The sequence below is a fragment of the Rhinoderma darwinii genome, chromosome 9 (assembly GCF_050947455.1).
Source record: "Rhinoderma darwinii isolate aRhiDar2 chromosome 9, aRhiDar2.hap1, whole genome shotgun sequence".
Lineage (NCBI taxonomy): Eukaryota > Metazoa > Chordata > Amphibia > Anura > Rhinodermatidae > Rhinoderma > Rhinoderma darwinii.
Genome location: NC_134695.1, coordinates 15926357 through 15946676, shown reverse-complemented (window position 1 = coordinate 15946676; position 20320 = coordinate 15926357).

Below are 20320 nucleotides of genomic sequence, written 5' to 3'. Positions count from 1 at the left end.
GCCCGAATTACGTCCGTAAATAGGCCGTGTGAACATACCCTAAGACTGCCTTGTGGTTGGCTTAGATACATGGTCTAACAGACAGTATCACACATGGGCCTTGTATCTAAGCCTACCACCTGTGTTACTAATGGGTTTTTTGTGTGTTTGTGTGTTTTTACAGGTTCAGTTGTTGGACTACGTCGGATTCGAGGACTACTTTCAATAAAATGGTTAGTGAGGGTTGTGTATGGTGGTTTTTATTTCAATAAAATATTTTATCTGTATTTGTATTTTCTTTTAACCCCTTGGAGCCAGTTTTGACCTTGTGGACACAGCCTATGTTTTAAAATCTGACATGAGTCACTTTATGTGGTAATAACTTGGGAATGCTATTAGTTATCCAAGAGATTCTGAGATTGTTTTCTCGTGATATATTGTCATTTATGTTAGTGAAAAAGTTTGATCGATAAATTCAATATTTATTTGTGAAAAACACCAAAATTTAGGGAAAATTATAAAAACTTAGCATTTTTTTAAATTTCACTGCTTGTAAGACAGATAGTAATACCACACAAAATAGAAGAAATGAAGGGAGGAAACCTCCAGCTCACCAGTTAAGTGCGTCTCCTGACTCTCCGCTCGGATTCCCGCTACGGCTGGCGGTGTGTAATGGAAAAAACAGAGGAAGTAATCCAGCGCTGAGTCCAGTTGTAAATTAAAAAGGAAGCGTTGTTCCCATCTTTATTCGAGTAATATAATTAAAAATCGTAGGGAGACGCAGTCCCAGAAAGATTGTGAGTAGGCGGTATGCCCTGGCCTACGCGTTTCGAGCAGCTCCTGTGCTCTTAATCATGGCAAAGAAGTGTGAGGACAACTGCCGTCCTGTCTGCTTAATAAGCGTAACCAATGAGTACGCAAGAAAAACAGGTGAATGGTTAACCCTAACTGCTGATTAACTTCTCAGGTGAAATACTCCTATATACGGATAAGATGCGAGAAGTGTATATTATGCATAGAGAAGAAAACCCTTTCTATGAACCCGTACTGTTAACACATCGAATAATAAGAGAATATAGAAATTATAACAGTATTAAAACCAGTTCAGGGATACTCAAAGCTACGGCGTGTAGTATACTGGGTTAGATAGTAAGTATAGCAGTCAAGACGACTTAGTCCTCACACTTCTCACAACGTATATCACAGATGTTATCACTTCGATATACTAAATTTAAAAACAACAACACATGTTATTGGTTTAGCTCAGTTAGAAGTATTACATTCTCCAACGAATATATATATAAGGCATTGGAATATATAATATAAGCATCCAAAAAACATATCGAAAATACAATTAAAAAGGAGAAAACGGGAATATAATTCCCGATAGAGTAAAATATGAATCGATTTTCACAAATATGACCTAGATGAAGTTATGTAAACTATATATTCATAATAATTACATGTTGTAAATATAATTCAGTTCATCTCATAATCCCGAAAAGTTATATCTATTTCCATGAGTTTTATATTGGAATTGGACAAAAAAACCAAGGTCTGAATGGATGTATAGAATATTCATGCGTTTTACTCTGAATGTATACAGAATCATCCTCAATGTTTCCTGTATTGATTTATTTCAAAAAAGAGACATGTTTTCTAAGTCTGCATTGAAGAAGATTATTCCCAAAATTATACTGGAAAATCTATATGACATCAAACAGTGTCGGAGAACCCTCATTGGGTGCCATATTTATTTGACATTACATACTTATATATGATATACTTTGTCCCTAGGTATGTGACAACATTCGCAACAGAACATTGCTGGAGATATAAACTGATTCCCAAAGAGAGGAAAAAGCACGATGCCCATGATTTATCTATAAGCAAGACAGAATGCAACCTGAAAATGCGTACCCAGAATATCAATGCATGAGGACCTGTTTTTGTACAATAAAATTCTACAATATATAGAACAAGAAAATGAAACATGTGTAAATATTAGCCACCTTTGATGAAATGTAGCTAAAGATGTAAATGTCATAAAATAAATAGAATTCATTCTACACTAGATCTTGTATTCAATAATTCCAGATTGCAACTCACGGGAAAAATACTCCACACAGGGAATGTTGCTCGGACATCTAGATGTCATAGTCGTCCTTGCCCGACTAGATGAAACTGACATTAATATATTCTATCAAAGCATTACATAAATAACCCATATGACTAATGGTGCTGTTCAAAATGTGTGATGCTACATATATTTTGAGTACTTTATTCCAAACGGGAGAGACCTCCTAATAGATGTTAGTAGTGAGGAATATTGAATATATTCTACATAGTCATCCACCATGTTATATTAGATAATTTATTTCTGGAATATAATCTTATCAGTGAGTGCATTTCAAATTATAATATATGATCCCCAGGAACAATCAGATTGTGATAAGTTCCAATAATTCAAGTATTACCACACAATATTAGGCCAATATTTCAAATTGCAATTGTCTCTGTCCATACTAGATGGTGCTGAAAATGATCTAACATGTCACAATAAAACATTATGTGAGGAAAATACCTCAAGAGATTTAAACCCTTGATTAGGTCCCCGTAAAAGGAATAATTAACTATCACAGTATTATGCCCGTTCGTCTCAACACGAATATCAAATAGATATTCGGAGAGAGAGGGTTCCGTAACCAATGTCGCTGTCCTCAATGTGTGGTGCTGAAAGTGATAGTAAACTGTAATAAATCGGGTATATCCACAAATATCTAATCCAATAGTTTATAATGCCGATCTCTCTCTCTATACTAGATGGTACTGGATATATTTAGAACTATCACTATAAATATTGTATTTGGTGAATATCTATAGGGTCTAGATCGCTAGATTGAGTCCCCTGAATTGGAGTGGGTGAATATCAAAATAATGTGCCCACTTGTCTTAACGAGAATGCCAGAGGGATATTGAAAGAAAAAAGCCCATTTCATGACAAATGTTATGTTCACAATTGATGGTACTGAAAATATTGATGAGCCACAATGTAGCTCCATAATGAATAATCTCCCCATGGGGAAGAACATATAGTTGTTAAACTCACATTATCTTGTGGGGATAAAAATCAATACTTATGTGTAACTTATAATTTTAGTAATGAAACATGAGTTCCTTCTTAACATTCAAACCCTGTGGGAATCGTGTTTCCAGATTGTAAATCCAAAAGGCTTCCCTCGTTAACAGGCGTTGTCTGATATTCCCCCCTCTTACAGTGCCTCTAACTTTCTCCACTGCATAACAGCAAAATGAGTTGACGCAACGGTTATGTTGTGAAATAAAGTGTCTAGAAATGTTTGAGATGTTCAAAAAATTGGGGTTCCTGATATAACTTAGATGTTCTAAAACCCGGAGTTTGAATTTCCTAATGGTACACCCCACGTACTTTAGCTTGCAAATAGTGCATTCTATAACATAAACGACATTATTGCTGTTGCAGTTAATGTACGATTTTATCGGAAAATTGATGCTGCCTGAGGAATTAGAAAACTCCTTAGTAATCTTGGAAAAGTTACAGATCTTACATGGATGTGTTCCACATTTAAAGTACCCTTTGTGGGTTAACCATGTGGGTTTAGGTAGACTAGTTGTCAATAAAGAGGGGGCTAGCATGTTCCCAAGGGTTGGAGGTCTCCGTGATACTACACGACATCCACTTCTCAATACCTCTTCTAATTTAGTATCCTCATACAGCAAAGGAATGTACTTGAGTACCATGTTTTTAATAAGATTGAATTGATTGCTGTATTGAAGTACCAAAGTTGGTATGTTAGTGTCTACTGTGCTAGAGCTTGTAGTGTCTGTATTGCGTTCGGTGGACAGGAGACTGTCCCTATCCTTATCTTTGACGATGGTTTTGGCCCTTTCCAGTGTCCAATTCCTATACCCACGGGCTGTGAGTCTGCGACATATCCTGGATTCCTCTTTAATGTATCCCAACTGTGTACTACAATTCCTCTTGGCCCTTGTCAGCTCGCCCACGGGTATTGCCAAGATGGTGTGCTTGGGATGACAACTGGTGGCGTGTAGTATCGTATTCCCCGATATGGGTTTGTGATAAATCTCTGTGCACACCTTTGAGCCATTTTTGGAAACAAAATTGATATCCAAAAAATTAATGGTTGTGTCATTGGTAACATATGTAAACCTTAGGTTGAGATCATTATCATTTATGAAGGCCATGAACCCTGGTATGGCAGACACATCACCCTCCCAAATGAATAGGAGGTCGTCGATGTATCTGCCATACCAGTGGACATGGCCCACATATGGGTTGGACAGGGAAAAAAGAGTTGACTCCTCCCACCAGGACATGACCAGATTGGCCAGGGATGGAGAGAACTTTGCCCCCATAGAAACCCCCCTCCTCTGGAGATAGAAGGTGCCCGCAAAGTTGAAGTAATTATGAGACATCAAAAAATTGGTCACCTTAACAATAAAATTTTGCAAAATCGGGTCATATCCACTGTATTTGTGTAAATGGTGGGTGAGGGCTTCAATAGCAGTAAGGTGTGGAATGCTTGTATAGAGAGAGACCACATCACAGCTCAACCAAGTATGGTCTGAGTTCCAGATTTTGTTCAGAAAGATAGAAAGAACATCTTTCGTATCCCTCAAATGACCTGGCGCTCTTAAAACCAATGGTTGGAGGTGGCAATCAAGCCACTCTGAAATTCTCTCTGTTAGGGACCCTATACCGGATACTATAGGCCGCATCGGGGGCGGAACAATGCCCTTGTGTGTTTTGGGCAATGCGTGCATTATAGGTATTACCGGAAATTCCACATATAGATAGTCATATTCTTTCTTACTTAATAGTCCCTCATCCAAGCCTTCATCGAGTACATTTCTCAATGCACTGGAGAAGTCATTGGTAGGATTATCACACATTTTGACATAAGTATTTGCGTCATCCAACAACAAGAGAATTTGGTCCATATACATGGCCCTGTCCATAATGGCAATGGACCCTCCCTTGTCCGCCATGCGAATTACAATGTCCACATTTTCTTTCAAAGATTTAATAGCTTGTTTCTCTGCAATGGATAAATTATGAGAGGTTTTGTCACCTCCAGTTAGATTCTTGATTTTATGTAATTCTCTCTCTATGATTGATTGAAAAGTGTCCATAGATTCCGTGCGGGACTGAGTTGGATAAAACCTAGGATTTTTTGTAATGAATTTAGGTGTTTGGCTGGTATTTAGATTTCGTGTTTGTTCATCCGCCAGATCTTCCAGACAAAGTAATGCCAACTGTTCTTGAAACATGAGCGTCCTATAGTTGTTGGCATTGACAGTAGGGTCTGTAGTTTGGTCATCTGTAGTCACTTCTGAAGTAAGGAAGTGCCTTTTCACCGTGAGATTACGGATGAACTTGTTGATATCAAGAAGAGTGGAAAAGACATCAAAATTTTGATTAGGCACGAAATTCAGTCCCCTTGATAGAACCTTGAGTTGGATCGGGGAGAGAGGTACAGTTGATAAGTTAATCACATCTAGGTTCCCCTGTGATTCCTCAATCGTCTGGGTTGAGCAAAGTCCGTTCGATCTATGCTTCCTGCCCCCCCTCTTCCCCAGTTTTTTGAAGATCCTCGTTTATTACCGTATTGAGACTTGAATGTACGTGCTTCTTGCATCAATTCGGGATCCGAATCCCCCTCTACTCCATCAGTTGTTTCAGGTTCGGTCGAACTGAAACTGACTCTGTGTAAACTGGAGTTGAATTTGTGTGAATCGTTGCGTTTTCTTAATATAGATCTTGCTCCACGTCTGTTATAATTACCACTATTCCAAGAATACACTTCATCATTCCTATAATCTTGGGTGTCACGTGTAAATTTCGTTTTTTTGGTATCCGCAATGGACTTCTCCAATTTTTCTAAGTGATCGTCCATTCTTCTCTGTAACACTGCATAATCTGGTGAGCTGGAAAATAAGCTGATTTCCTCCCTAATTTTAGTGAGATCTATTTGTAGCTCTGTGAGCTTAGTCTCCTCTTGCTTGGTGATAAGAGTCATAAGGTTGATGGAACACTCCGATAATATTTTATTCCAATCAATCAGAAATTCTTCCGAATATTTATGTGTGGGTACTTTGCGCAGTCTAAGACCCCTCGGAATCATGTCCTTTGAGATGTAATTGCGCAGTGTGGTGAGGTCCCACCACACTTTAGTCTCACTGGAAGCCAGTTTTTCCAACTCTCTGAATTTGCTTTGTAGGGATGTGTTCACACCATCCGTTTGGGCATTTTCACCAAATACAAAGGCCGCCATTTCTGTTCTCGAACATTGTGGCTTAGGCAACACAGGCATTTCCGTATTTGAGGATTTTTAATGAGATAAACACCGTAAATAAGTCCTTAGATCATAAATGGTTAAAAACAAGCCATGTGTCGGAAAAATATTATTGTTGACAGAATGAGTGATATATAAATGTGAAACTCACTCCTGGGATGTGAATAAATGCTGTAAAAATAGGAGTTTTGGACACCAATACAAAAGTCCCAATGCTGGTATATATCCTGATATGTGCAGTTGTACCAAACGTTTATATACTCCAATAAATATTCACATAGAATCCGGTGGGCACGGAAGATTAGCCGTATACTGAGAAGAAGAAATGAAGGGAGGAAACCTCCAGCTCACCAGTTAAGTGCGTCTCCTGACTCTCCGCTCGGATTCCCGCTACGGCTGGCGGTGTGTAATGGAAAAAACAGAGGAAGTAATCCAGCGCTGAGTCCAGTTGTAAATTAAAAAGGAAGCGTTGTTCCCATCTTTATTCGAGTAATATAATTAAAAATCGTAGGGAGACGCAGTCCCAGAAAGATTGTGAGTAGGCGGTATGCCCTGGCCTACGCGTTTCGAGCAGCTCCTGTGCTCTTAATCATGGCAAAGAAGTGTGAGGACAACTGCCGTCCTGTCTGCTTAATAAGCGTAACCAATGAGTACGCAAGAAAAACAGGTGAATGGTTAACCCTAACTGCTGATTAACTTCTCAGGTGAAATACTCCTATATACGGATAAGATGCGAGAAGTGTATATTATGCATAGAGAAGAAAACCCTTTCTATGAACCCGTACTGTTAACACATCGAATAATAAGAGAATATAGAAATTATAACAGTATTAAAACCAGTTCAGGGATACTCAAAGCTACGGCGTGTAGTATACTGGGTTAGATAGTAAGTATAGCAGTCAAGACGACTTAGTCCTCACACTTCTCACAACGTATATCACAGATGTTATCACTTCGATATACTAAATTTAAAAACAACAACACATGTTATTGGTTTAGCTCAGTTAGAAGTATTACATTCTCCAACGAATATATATATAAGGCATTGGAATATATAATATAAGCATCCAAAAAACATATCGAAAATACAATTAAAAAGGAGAAAACGGGAATATAATTCCCGATAGAGTAAAATATGAATCGATTTTCACAAATATGACCTAGATGAAGTTATGTAAACTATATATTCATAATAATTACATGTTGTAAATATAATTCAGTTCATCTCATAATCCCGAAAAGTTATATCTATTTCCATGAGTTTTATATTGGAATTGGACAAAAAAACCAAGGTCTGAATGGATGTATAGAATATTCATGCGTTTTACTCTGAATGTATACAGAATCATCCTCAATGTTTCCTGTATTGATTTATTTCAAAAAAGAGACATGTTTTCTAAGTCTGCATTGAAGAAGATTATTCCCAAAATTATACTGGAAAATCTATATGACATCAAACAGTGTCGGAGAACCCTCATTGGGTGCCATATTTATTTGACATTACATACTTATATATGATATACTTTGTCCCTAGGTATGTGACAACATTCGCAACAGAACATTGCTGGAGATATAAACTGATTCCCAAAGAGAGGAAAAAGCACGATGCCCATGATTTATCTATAAGCAAGACAGAATGCAACCTGAAAATGCGTACCCAGAATATCAATGCATGAGGACCTGTTTTTGTACAATAAAATTCTACAATATATAGAACAAGAAAATGAAACATGTGTAAATATTAGCCACCTTTGATGAAATGTAGCTAAAGATGTAAATGTCATAAAATAAATAGAATTCATTCTACACTAGATCTTGTATTCAATAATTCCAGATTGCAACTCACGGGAAAAATACTCCACACAGGGAATGTTGCTCGGACATCTAGATGTCATAGTCGTCGGGCAAGGACGACTATGACATCTAGATGTCCGAGCAACATTCCCTGTGTGGAGTATTTTTCCCGTGAGTTGCAATCTGGAATTATTGAATACAAGATCTAGTGTAGAATGAATTCTATTTATTTTATGACATTTACATCTTTAGCTACATTTCATCAAAGGTGGCTAATATTTACACATGTTTCATTTTCTTGTTCTATATATTGTAGAATTTTATTGTACAAAAACAGGTCCTCATGCATTGATATTCTGGGTACGCATTTTCAGGTTGCATTCGGTCTTGCTTATAGATAAATCATGGGCATCGTGCTTTTTCCTCTCTTTGGGAATCAGTTTATATCTCCAGCAATGTTCTGTTGCGAATGTTGTCACATACCTAGGGACAAAGTATATCATATATAAGTATGTAATGTCAAATAAATATGGCACCCAATGAGGGTTCTCCGACACTGTTTGATGTCATATAGATTTTCCAGTATAATTTTGGGAATAATCTTCTTCAATGCAGACTTAGAAAACATGTCTCTTTTTTGAAATAAATCAATACAGGAAACATTGAGGATGATTCTGTATACATTCAGAGTAAAACGCATGAATATTCTATACATCCATTCAGACCTTGGTTTTTTTGTCCAATTCCAATATAAAACTCATGGAAATAGATATAACTTTTCGGGATTATGAGATGAACTGAATTATATTTACAACATGTAATTATTATGAATATATAGTTTACATAACTTCATCTAGGTCATATTTGTGAAAATCGATTCATATTTTACTCTATCGGGAATTATATTCCCGTTTTCTCCTTTTTAATTGTATTTTCGATATGTTTTTTGGATGCTTATATTATATATTCCAATGCCTTATATATATATTCGTTGGAGAATGTAATACTTCTAACTGAGCTAAACCAATAACATGTGTTGTTGTTTTTAAATTTAGTATATCGAAGTGATAACATCTGTGATATACGTTGTGAGAAGTGTGAGGACTAAGTCGTCTTGACTGCTATACTTACTATCTAACCCAGTATACTACACGCCGTAGCTTTGAGTATCCCTGAACTGGTTTTAATACTGTTATAATTTCTATATTCTCTTATTATTCGATGTGTTAACAGTACGGGTTCATAGAAAGGGTTTTCTTCTCTATGCATAATATACACTTCTCGCATCTTATCCGTATATAGGAGTATTTCACCTGAGAAGTTAATCAGCAGTTAGGGTTAACCATTCACCTGTTTTTCTTGCGTACTCATTGGTTACGCTTATTAAGCAGACAGGACGGCAGTTGTCCTCACACTTCTTTGCCATGATTAAGAGCACAGGAGCTGCTCGAAACGCGTAGGCCAGGGCATACCGCCTACTCACAATCTTTCTGGGACTGCGTCTCCCTACGATTTTTAATTATATTACTCGAATAAAGATGGGAACAACGCTTCCTTTTTAATTTACAACTGGACTCAGCGCTGGATTACTTCCTCTGTTTTTTCCATTACACACCGCCAGCCGTAGCGGGAATCCGAGCGGAGAGTCAGGAGACGCACTTAACTGGTGAGCTGGAGGTTTCCTCCCTTCATTTCTTCTTCTCAGTATACGGCTAATCTTCCGTGCCCACCGGATTCTATGTGAATATTTATTGGAGTATATAAACGTTTGGTACAACTGCACATATCAGGATATATACCAGCATTGGGACTTTTGTATTGGTGTCCAAAACTCCTATTTTTACAGCATTTATTCACATCCCAGGAGTGAGTTTCACATTTATATATCACTCATTCTGTTAACAATAATATTTTTCCGACACATGGCTTGTTTTTAACCATTTATGATCTAAGGACTTATTTACGGTGTTTATCTCATTAAAAATCCTCAAATACGGAAATGCCTGTGTTGCCTAAGCCACAATGTTCGAGAACAGAAATGGCGGCCTTTGTATTTGGTGAAAATGCCCAAACGGATGGTGTGAACACATCCCTACAAAGCAAATTCAGAGAGTTGGAAAAACTGGCTTCCAGTGAGACTAAAGTGTGGTGGGACCTCACCACACTGCGCAATTACATCTCAAAGGACATGATTCCGAGGGGTCTTAGACTGCGCAAAGTACCCACACATAAATATTCGGAAGAATTTCTGATTGATTGGAATAAAATATTATCGGAGTGTTCCATCAACCTTATGACTCTTATCACCAAGCAAGAGGAGACTAAGCTCACAGAGCTACAAATAGATCTCACTAAAATTAGGGAGGAAATCAGCTTATTTTCCAGCTCACCAGATTATGCAGTGTTACAGAGAAGAATGGACGATCACTTAGAAAAATTGGAGAAGTCCATTGCGGATACCAAAAAAACGAAATTTACACGTGACACCCAAGATTATAGGAATGATGAAGTGTATTCTTGGAATAGTGGTAATTATAACAGACGTGGAGCAAGATCTATATTAAGAAAACGCAACGATTCACACAAATTCAACTCCAGTTTACACAGAGTCAGTTTCAGTTCGACCGAACCTGAAACAACTGATGGAGTAGAGGGGGATTCGGATCCCGAATTGATGCAAGAAGCACGTACATTCAAGTCTCAATACGGTAATAAACGAGGATCTTCAAAAAACGGGGGAAGAGGGGGGGCAGGAAGCATAGATCGAACGGACTTTGCTCAACCCAGACGATTGAGGAATCACAGGGGAACCTAGATGTGATTAACTTATCAACTGTACCTCTCTCCCCGATCCAACTCAAGGTTCTATCAAGGGGACTGAATTTCGTGCCTAATCAAAATTTTGATGTCTTTTCCACTCTTCTTGATATCAACAAGTTCATCCGTAATCTCACGGTGAAAAGGCACTTCCTTACTTCAGAAGTGACTACAGATGACCAAACTACAGACCCTACTGTCAATGCCAACAACTATAGGACGCTCATGTTTCCAGAACAGTTGGCATTACTTTGTCTGGAAGATCTGGCGGATGAACAAACACGAAATCTAAATACCAGCCAAACACCTAAATTCATTACAAAAAATCCTAGGTTTTATCCAACTCAGTCCCGCACGGAATCTATGGACACTTTTCAATCAATCATAGAGAGAGAATTACATAAAATCAAGAATCTAACTGGAGGTGACAAAACCTCTCATAATTTATCCATTGCAGAGAAACAAGCTATTAAATCTTTGAAAGAAAATGTGGACATTGTAATTCGCATGGCGGACAAGGGAGGGTCCATTGCCATTATGGACAGGGCCATGTATATGGACCAAATTCTCTTGTTGTTGGATGACGCAAATACTTATGTCAAAATGTGTGATAATCCTACCAATGACTTCTCCAGTGCATTGAGAAATGTACTCGATGAAGGCTTGGATGAGGGACTATTAAGTAAGAAAGAATATGACTATCTATATGTGGAATTTCCGGTAATACCTATAATGCACGCATTGCCCAAAACACACAAGGGCATTGTTCCGCCCCCGATGCGGCCTATAGTATCCGGTATAGGGTCCCTAACAGAGAGAATTTCAGAGTGGCTTGATTGCCACCTCCAACCATTGGTTTTAAGAGCGCCAGGTCATTTGAGGGATACGAAAGATGTTCTTTCTATCTTTCAGAACAAAATCTGGAACTCAGACCATACTTGGTTGAGCTGTGATGTGGTCTCTCTCTATACAAGCATTCCACACCTTACTGCTATTGAAGCCCTCACCCACCATTTACACAAATACAGTGGATATGACCCGATTTTGCAAAATTTTATTGTTAAGGTGACCAATTTTTTGATGTCTCATAGTTACTTCAACTTTGCGGGCACCTTCTATCTCCAGAGGAGGGGGGTTTCTATGGGGGCAAAGTTCTCTCCATCCCTGGCCAATCTGGTCATGTCCTGGTGGGAGGAGTCAACTCTTTTTTCCCTGTCCAACCCATATGTGGGCCATGTCCACTGGTATGGCAGATACATCGACGACCTCCTATTCATTTGGGAGGGTGATGTGTCTGCCATACCAGGGTTCATGGCCTTCATAAATGATAATGATCTCAACCTAAGGTTTACATATGTTACCAATGACACAACCATTAATTTTTTGGATATCAATTTTGTTTCCAAAAATGGCTCAAAGGTGTGCACAGAGATTTATCACAAACCCATATCGGGGAATACGATACTACACGCCACCAGTTGTCATCCCAAGCACACCATCTTGGCAATACCCGTGGGCGAGCTGACAAGGGCCAAGAGGAATTGTAGTACACAGTTGGGATACATTAAAGAGGAATCCAGGATATGTCGCAGACTCACAGCCCGTGGGTATAGGAATTGGACACTGGAAAGGGCCAAAACCATCGTCAAAGATAAGGATAGGGACAGTCTCCTGTCCACCGAACGCAATACAGACACTACAAGCTCTAGCACAGTAGACACTAACATACCAACTTTGGTACTTCAATACAGCAATCAATTCAATCTTATTAAAAACATGGTACTCAAGTACATTCCTTTGCTGTATGAGGATACTAAATTAGAAGAGGTATTGAGAAGTGGATGTCGTGTAGTATCACGGAGACCTTCAACCCTTGGGAACATGCTAGCCCCCTCTTTATTGACAACTAGTCTACCTAAACCCACATGGTTAACCCACAAAGGGTACTTTAAATGTGGAACACATCCATGTAAGATCTGTAACTTTTCCAAGATTACTAAGGAGTTTTCTAATTCCTCAGGCAGCATCAATTTTCCGATAAAATCGTACATTAACTGCAACAGCAATAATGTCGTTTATGTTATAGAATGCACTATTTGCAAGCTAAAGTACGTGGGGTGTACCATTAGGAAATTCAAACTCCGGGTTTTAGAACATCTAAGTTATATCAGGAACCCCAATTTTTTGAACATCTCAAACATTTCTAGACACTTTATTTCACAACATAACCGTTGCGTCAACTCATTTTGCTGTTATGCAGTGGAGAAAGTTAGAGGCACTGTAAGAGGGGGGAATATCAGACAACGCCTGTTAACGAGGGAAGCCTTTTGGATTTACAATCTGGAAACACGATTCCCACAGGGTTTGAATGTTAAGAAGGAACTCATGTTTCATTACTAAAATTATAAGTTACACATAAGTATTGATTTTTATCCCCACAAGATAATGTGAGTTTAACAACTATATGTTCTTCCCCATGGGGAGATTATTCATTATGGAGCTACATTGTGGCTCATCAATATTTTCAGTACCATCAATTGTGAACATAACATTTGTCATGAAATGGGCTTTTTTCTTTCAATATCCCTCTGGCATTCTCGTTAAGACAAGTGGGCACATTATTTTGATATTCACCCACTCCAATTCAGGGGACTCAATCTAGCGATCTAGACCCTATAGATATTCACCAAATACAATATTTATGGTGATAGTTCTAAATATATCCAGTACCATCTAGTATAGAGAGAGAGATCGGCATTATAAACTATTGGATTAGATATTTGTGGATATACCCGATTTATTACAGTTTACTATCACTTTCAGCACCACACATTGAGGACAGCGACATTGGTTACGGAACCCTCTCTCTCCGAATATCTATTTGATATTCGTGTTGAGACGAACGGGCATAATACTGTGATAGTTAATTATTCCTTTTACGGGGACCTAATCAAGGGTTTAAATCTCTTGAGGTATTTTCCTCACATAATGTTTTATTGTGACATGTTAGATCATTTTCAGCACCATCTAGTATGGACAGAGACAATTGCAATTTGAAATATTGGCCTAATATTGTGTGGTAATACTTGAATTATTGGAACTTATCACAATCTGATTGTTCCTGGGGATCATATATTATAATTTGAAATGCACTCACTGATAAGATTATATTCCAGAAATAAATTATCTAATATAACATGGTGGATGACTATGTAGAATATATTCAATATTCCTCACTACTAACATCTATTAGGAGGTCTCTCCCGTTTGGAATAAAGTACTCAAAATATATGTAGCATCACACATTTTGAACAGCACCATTAGTCATATGGGTTATTTATGTAATGCTTTGATAGAATATATTAATGTCAGTTTCATCTAGTCGGGCAAGGACGACTATGACATCTAGATGTCCGAGCAACATTCCCTGTGTGGAGTATTTTTCCCGTGAGTTGCAATCTGGAATTATTGAATACAAGATCTAGTGTAGAATGAATTCTATTTATTTTATGACATTTACATCTTTAGCTACATTTCATCAAAGGTGGCTAATATTTACACATGTTTCATTTTCTTGTTCTATATATTGTAGAATTTTATTGTACAAAAACAGGTCCTCATGCATTGATATTCTGGGTACGCATTTTCAGGTTGCATTCTGTCTTGCTTATAGATAAATCATGGGCATCGTGCTTTTTCCTCTCTTTGGGAATCAGTTTATATCTCCAGCAATGTTCTGTTGCGAATGTTGTCACATACCTAGGGACAAAGTATATCATATATAAGTATGTAATGTCAAATAAATATGGCACCCAATGAGGGTTCTCCGACACTGTTTGATGTCATATAGATTTTCCAGTATAATTTTGGGAATAATCTTCTTCAATGCAGACTTAGAAAACATGTCTCTTTTTTGAAATAAATCAATACAGGAAACATTGAGGATGATTCTGTATACATTCAGAGTAAAACGCATGAATATTCTATACATCCATTCAGACCTTGGTTTTTTTGTCCAATTCCAATATAAAACTCATGGAAATAGATATAACTTTTCGGGATTATGAGATGAACTGAATTATATTTACAACATGTAATTATTATGAATATATAGTTTACATAACTTCATCTAGGTCATATTTGTGAAAATCGATTCATATTTTACTCTATCGGGAATTATATTCCCGTTTTCTCCTTTTTAATTGTATTTTCGATATGTTTTTTGGATGCTTATATTATATATTCCAATGCCTTATATATATATTCGTTGGAGAATGTAATACTTCTAACTGAGCTAAACCAATAACATGTGTTGTTGTTTTTAAATTTAGTATATCGAAGTGATAACATCTGTGATATACGTTGTGAGAAGTGTGAGGACTAAGTCGTCTTGACTGCTATACTTACTATCTAACCCAGTATACTACACGCCGTAGCTTTGAGTATCCCTGAACTGGTTTTAATACTGTTATAATTTCTATATTCTCTTATTATTCGATGTGTTAACAGTACGGGTTCATAGAAAGGGTTTTCTTCTCTATGCATAATATACACTTCTCGCATCTTATCCGTATATAGGAGTATTTCACCTGAGAAGTTAATCAGCAGTTAGGGTTAACCATTCACCTGTTTTTCTTGCGTACTCATTGGTTACGCTTATTAAGCAGACAGGACGGCAGTTGTCCTCACACTTCTTTGCCATGATTAAGAGCACAGGAGCTGCTCGAAACGCGTAGGCCAGGGCATACCGCCTACTCACAATCTTTCTGGGACTGCGTCTCCCTACGATTTTTAATTATATTACTCGAATAAAGATGGGAACAACGCTTCCTTTTTAATTTACAACTGGACTCAGCGCTGGATTACTTCCTCTGTTTTTTCCACCACACAAAATAGTTACTAGTTTACATTTCTCATATGTCTACTTTATGTTTGCATCATTTTTTGAACGTCCTTTTATGTTTCTAGGATGTTACAAGGCTTAGAACTTTAGCAGCAATTTCTCACAATCTTCAACAAAATTTCAAAAGGCTATATTTCAGGGACCAGTTCAGTTCTGAAGTGGCTTTGAAATTTTTTCCTGTAACACAGAAGGTTTTACCCTATAAATGCAACTAAATATTTATTGCCCAGATTCTGCAGTTTTTAGAAATATCCCACATGTGGCCCTAGTGTGCTAATAGACTGAAACACAGGCCTCCGAAGCAAAGGAACACCTAGTGGATTTTCATGCCTCCTTTCTATTAGAAAATATTTTAGGCACCATGTCAGGTGTGAAAAGGTCTTGTGGTGCCAAAACATAGGGAAAACCCTCAAAAAGACAGCATTTTGGAAACTAGCATTTTGATCCCACAGTTTTTTTGCTAAATTTCTTTGCATTAAAGGAACAGTGTCACGAATTTTTTTTATTTAACATCAGTTTGATTTTAGTCTTTTATTGAAAACTTTTATATTTATTTGTGTGTTTGTGTGTTACTTTTTTTTATTTTTACACTTTTTCTTCCCTATGGGGGCTGCCATTTTTTACTCCATTTCTGTATGTGTCGATTAACGACACATACAGACATGGAGTACGGCAGATACAGTCCCATAGTGAATGCGAACGGGGCCCGTTCCATCCACTATGGTGTACGCCGTCTGTGTGGGAACGGCGCATGCGCCGCTCCCACACAGTCAAAGTTGAACTGTGTGCCGGCCGGCGCCATTTTCCTGTGGACCGGAAGTCGCGGCCGGACAGTAAGATTACTACTTCCGGTCGCGGCTTCCGGACTTGTGCACTTGGAGCAGCGGCAGCAGACGGAGCGGACGGACCGGAGGGAGCGGCGGCGACTGGAGCAGGTAAGGGATTTCTATGTATGTTCATGTTTCAGTGTGTGTTTACTACTGTATGTAAACCTACTACACTGTGTGTTAGCTCAAAAAATGGCGACACACAGTGTAGGAGGTTTGACCGTTCAATCCCCTCGTTTCTCCCGGCACTAGCCAGGATAAAGGAGGGGGGGATTCTGAGAGCTCACTAGAGCGAGTGAGTTTTTTCCAATTTGGCAGCATAAAGCAATGTGGTTGCTTTACCACATGCAATGCTGCAATTTTGGGAATTGCTCCATCTAGTGACCAGCACTGGGAAATATTATAAATTAGAATCTAATTTATTATTTTTCCTGACTCGTGGAAAAAAAAAAAAAATTAGAACAATGTTTAATCACCTACACACTAATTGTTTAACTAAAAAAAAAAATAAATTTTTTGCTAGCAACACATTCCCTTTAACCCCTTAACCCCTTCCCGCTCCTTGACGTACTATTACGTCATGGCAGCTGTATCGTTCGCGCTCCATGCCGTAATAGTACGTCACGGGAGTAACGGCCGTTTCGGCCGTCCTCCCGACACATACAGGAGCTGTGACGCTGCTGTCTTGTTCAGCAGCTGTCACAGCTCCTGCAGCGGGGACCGATCGCTGTGTCCCCGCTGATTAACCCCTTAAAAGCCGCGTTCTATAGAGATCGCGGCTTTTTAGGGGTTAAGCTGCCATCGCCGGCCTGCTACGCGATAGCGGCCGGCGATGGTGACTATGGCAACCGGACACCAAACAATGGCGTCTGGCTATGCCATAGACGGAAGCCTAGTGGGTCCTGACAACGTCAGGACCCACTATGCTTGCTGTCAGTGAGTAGCTGACAGTTCTAATACACTGCACTACGCATGTAGTGCAGTGTATTAGAATAGCGATCAGGGCCTCCTGCCCTCATGTCCCCTAGTGGGACAAAGTAATAAAGTAAAAAAAAAGTTAAAAAAAGATGTGTAAAAATAAGAAAATAAAAGATTTAAAAGTAATAAAAGTAAAAATCCCCCTTTTTCCCTTATCAGTCCTTTATTATTAATAAAAATATATAAACATACAAATAAACTATACATAATTGGTATCGCCGCGTCCGTAACGACCTGAACTACAAAATTATTTCGTTATTTATCCCGCGCGGTGAACGCCGTAAAATAAAATAATAATAAACCATATCAGAATCACAATTCTTTGGTCACTTCACCTCCCAAAAAATGGAATAAAAAGAGATCAAAAAGTCGCATGTACCTAAAAATGGTCCTGATCGAAACTACAGTTCGTTACGCAAAAAATAAGTCCTCGCACGGCTTTATTGATTGAAAAATAAAAACGTTCTGGCTCTTAGAATAAGGTAACACAAAAAGTGAATGATTGTTTACAAAACGTATTTTATTGTGCAAACGCCATAAGACATAAAAAAAACTATACAGATAGGGTATCGCCATAATCGTATCGCCCCGCAGAATAAAGTGAATATGTCATTTATAGCGCACGGTGAACGCTGTAAAAAAAAATGAAAAAAAAAACAATAGTAGAATTGCTGTTTTTTAGTCACCGCGCCACCTAAAAATAGAATAAAAACTGATCAAAAAGCCGCATGCACCCCAAGAAAACTACAATGGATTCCTCAAGGGGTCTAGTTTCCAAATTGGGGTCACTTTTGGTGGGTTCCCAATGTTTTGGCACCACAAGACCTCTTCAAACCGGACATGGTGCCTAATAAAAAAGAGGCCTCCAAATCCACTAGGTACTCCTTTGCTTCGGAGGCCGTTGCTTCAGTCCATTACCGCCCGAGGGCCACATGTGGGATATTTCTCAAAACTTCAGAATCTGGGCAATAAGTATTGAGTTGCGTTTCTCTGATAAATCCTTTTGTGTTATAAAAAAAATGGTATAAAGAGGATTTTCTGACAAAAAAAAAATGTAAATTTCACCTCTACTTTGCTCTAAATTTTTGTGAAACACCTAAAGGGTTCATAAACATTCTAAATGCTGTTGTGAATATTTTGAGGGGTCTAGTTTCTAAAATGGGGTGTTTGATAGGGGTTTCTAATATATGGGCCCCTCAAAGCAACTTCAGAACTGAACTGGAACCTAAAAAAATAAATAAATGAGGCAACACTTCGCTTCTTACATTATACTGATAATGAGCCGTGCCCACCCCGAGATGACCCCAGTTTTGACTGTTTGTATAAACGGAGACCCCTATTAGACCGTTTCAGTGCCCGGTTTTCCCAAGCATACACCCCCGAGAAGTGTATTTCTATTGATGAGTCCCTGGTACATTTTAAAGGGAGGGTTCAATTCCGCGAGTACCTGCCGGGTAAGAGGGCAAGGTATGGCGTGAAGATGTATAAGCTGTGAGAGGGCATCAGGGTATACCTACAGGTTTAGGATATATGAAGGAAAGGCCACCCCCAAACCAGACTGCATCCTGGACTACAATAGGTACATGGGAGGGATGGACTTGTAAGATAAAGCCCTGAAGCCCTACAGCGCCATGCTGTGTGGTATAAGAAGCTGGCCGGGCACATCATACAGATGGCTTTGTACAATGCGTACGTGCTACGTCGATGTGCAGGCCAGACGGGAACTTTCCTGGAATTTCAAGGTGATTATCAAGAACCTAATCTTTAGGGACCAGGAAGGGGGGGCACCCAGTACTTCTGGAAGCGAGGCCACACGCATCGTACCAGGGCAACACTTTCCAGGAGAAGTTCCCCAAACTGGCAAGAAGGGAAAAAGTCAAAAGAGGTGCAAAGTCTGCTATAAGAGGGCGATAATGGATGACACAATATATCAATATGACGCGTGTCCCGAATAACCAGAGCTCTGTATGAAAGAGTGTTTTAAAATTTATCATACATCCCTTGGTTTATAATTTGCCCCAATTTTACTTACCCTGATGCACTCCACACAGCTTATACCCCCTCGTCTTTCCCCTCTGAGCCCTGCTGTGTGTCCAGGCAGCTGATAACAGCCACATGTAGGGTATTGCCATACCCGGGAGAACCCACATTACAGTTTATGGGGTGTAGGTCTCCGGTCAAAATGCTCACTACACCTCTAGATGAATGCCTTAAGGGTGTAGTTTTTAAAACGGGGTCACTTCTTGCGGGTTTCAACTGTACTGGTACCTCAGGGGCTTCTGCATACATGACTTCGCACTAGAAAATCCCCAGTAGGCCAAATGGTGGTCCTTTCCTTCTGAGCCCTCCCATGGGCCAAACAGCAGTTTATCACAACAAATGGGGTATTGCGGCACTCAGGACAAATTGCGCAACAGAATGGGGTATTTTGTTTCTTGTGAAAATAAGAAATTTTCAGCCAAAACTACATATTATTTGAAAAAAATAATTTGGTTTTCATTCCCAGCCCAATTCAAATAAGTTCTGTGAAAAAACTATGGGGTCAAAATCGTCACAACACCCATAAATGAATTCCTTGAGGGGTGTAGTTTACAAAATGGGGTCATTTGTGGTTGGTTTCTATTGCTTTGATACCTCTGGGGCTCTGCAAATGCGACATGGCACCC